Raw genomic sequence first — 2,500 nt, forward strand, 5'->3', positions numbered from 1 at the left:
TCTTCCTATATCATTTAACTTTTAGTGCGTTGCAACACTGACTGTCAGGAGACTTTAATAATCAACTATGAGCCTTTTGTTTCCATCTAAACCCTACAGCCAGACAATATAGATTCACTGACTGGTTGTTTGGCCGCATAAAGCTATTGTAAATTGTCCGTGTGGCATAAGAAATGTTTTTTCTCACATATATACACATATACCTTCGGGCTTGCAACAACAACAATAACAAACGAAAGTCCTTAATTACACAAAATTCAAGTTTGACGAGCGAGAAGCAAATTAAGTCTTACTTTGAGGAGTGTCGTCCAGGGAGTCACTCAGGAATGGAACGTGTTTGTCCGAGGTCCGGCCGCCAATACGTTTTTGAACGCGATATGTGTGGCGAATCTTCGGGAAAGATGGTTAAAGATTTCTGTTATTCCACTTTATATTTTGATATGGCGAATGATAAACAGTTTTTTTTTAGTATTGGTAAATACTAATTTACTTAAACTCTAACATCCCACTCACATACACACGAAATGAATAAATAAGATCAAGTTTATTAAATTGTACGTGACACCAACAGCCCCCCCCCCCAACCACACCCAAAACCCATCCATATCCAAAAACCACCCACCCACCCATACCCACACTCACCCCCACCCACACCAACCCACCCATATCCAAAAACCACCCATCCACCCACACCCACCCACCCTTATCCCTATCCCTATCCCTATCCCTACCCCTACACCTACCCGTACCCCTACCCCCATCCCCATCCCCACACCGTATATACACATTCAAATCTCGCATTGGATGGTTGAAGGGGTGTAAATTCTCAAAAGCTAGTTTACACATAATAAAAACCTGATTAACAACAGAAAATCCAGATTAAACGAGCAACAAGAAAAGGAGTCTTACTTGGAGGAGTGTTGCTCTGCGAGTGCTTGCGCGGGGCGACCTTGGCTCAGCTGCGCAAGAAACGTTCAGGTATCATACACGTTCAGACTCCGGCGGCCGAGACTGTAGTGTTGCATCACGTGACTAATGTTGGTGTTTTGCAGTCTAGAACCTTCTGGAAAGCTAGAGTACTTGATTTATTTTGCTTGATATCCAATTAATATTGACAATTAGTATTCAATATGATATTGGATTACATTTCAAGTGGTTTCATATAATATGATGTATGATGAATACTTACATGTGGTTTCATTTAAGCTCGTGCACTGCCGTATTTCGCAGGTGTTAGAAAGTCCGCATGTGTAAAATAAGGTGTTAAATTTAGAAATGAAAAAGTTTAGTTAAGTTCGGGTCCGTTTTCTTTTACATACGTAATGTCTCCCATGTTCCACCAATATTTGATGTATTTTATTTTACGCTTATTTACTACAAGAAGGACATGTTTAGTTTATGTTACACCATTTATCAGGTGTATATATTTCCATTATGAAGACTATATATTTTAACTGCATTGAAACAGAAGTGAAATCATATTATATGTATGTATGTTACAAACATACATACATATATCTATCTATCTATATATAGATAGATATAGATATCTGTATGCATGTATGTGTGTGTGTGTGAGTGTGTGTGTGTGTGTGAGTGTGTTTGTGTGTTTGTTTGTTTGTTAAAGTGCGTTAATTTAGTTTGGATTATTTTACTGTGATTTGCAAAGTATGATCTGGTTACTTTCCTAACCAAACGGATGTGATCGTAAACCTCGTTGGTATGATAAGAAGCAGCACTTTACACTGGATTAATTACCTTAAGGGAATTCCAGCAAAAAGGCATCACTCGTGAATCCAAATACATGCCATACGTACACAAAGCATACTCTGTATTTTTTTTTCTTTTTTTCTTTTTTTAATTAGTTCATCATGTACTCTATGTATATTCTATATGTATAGTCTAATGTAGAGCGATTTTCTGAATGCAACATGCTTTATCATTTGATATCGTCCAAATAATTGAGCTTCCATCTTGCTTTAAATGGAGTATTGAGTTTTTAATGGTCGAAAAGGAAGCGACTGTTGAGTGTGACATGGAGAATGGCTTAAGTACATTTTTCATCTTAACTTATCCAATATATGTGGGAAGATTATGAACTCAAGCACGTGACTTAAGAAGACTTTGAGTGTATATTGGGGAAATTATGGCTTAAAGTTTATGTATATCATTTTTATTCTGCTATATACATCAGCACATTGTTTAACCAAATCCAGCTGATCGTAATGATAAATAGCCAAATGCTACTTCTTAAAAAAATAGGGAAAACATCACATGAACTACTAGCATGAATTTCCTGGGATTTCCTATTTGTTGAAATAGCAATTACGCTTGAGAACTCTGCAATTGTCGTACGGAACCATCAGGCATTATATTGTTGTAATATATATTGCAAATCTGACCATCTAAACATTTTTCTACAATGCGCAAACGTTAACAGCAGACTTCCCTTTTCTTGCACTTAGTTTAGTTCTAACATTTTTAAAGAGTCACCTTTTTG

General features: G+C 36.8%; 1 protein-coding gene and 1 long non-coding RNA gene across 3 annotated transcripts in view; both read right to left on the reverse strand.

The window, feature by feature from the left end:
- Nucleotides 1-6: 6 nt before the first annotated feature.
- Nucleotides 7-1,228, reverse strand: LOC122244304 (uncharacterized). 2 transcript variants are annotated; one of them, XR_015192100.1, is made up of 3 exons: nucleotides 1,190-1,228; nucleotides 910-1,063; nucleotides 7-390 (listed from the first exon to the last, which is right to left on the reverse strand). It is a non-coding gene; the product is annotated as an uncharacterized LOC122244304 (long non-coding RNA). The 2 variants fall into 2 exon arrangements; XR_015192099.1 differs by having other exon boundaries at nucleotides 910-1,071; nucleotides 1,190-1,226.
- Nucleotides 1,229-2,157: 929 nt separating this feature from the next.
- LOC122244303 (uncharacterized) overlaps nucleotides 2,158-2,500 on the reverse strand; it is a 15,597-nt gene continuing 15,254 nt past the window's right edge. The window contains exon 2 of the mRNA XM_086549886.1: nucleotides 2,158-2,500. This exon is cut by the window's right edge and continues 1,858 nt beyond it. The gene's annotated coding sequence lies outside the window, so the exon portion shown is untranslated.

The sequence above is a fragment of the Penaeus japonicus genome, unplaced genomic scaffold, assembly GCF_977035675.1.
Source record: "Penaeus japonicus unplaced genomic scaffold, GWHDUDI00000001_assembly GWHDUDI00000022, whole genome shotgun sequence".
Classification (NCBI taxonomy): domain Eukaryota; kingdom Metazoa; phylum Arthropoda; class Malacostraca; order Decapoda; family Penaeidae; genus Penaeus; species Penaeus japonicus.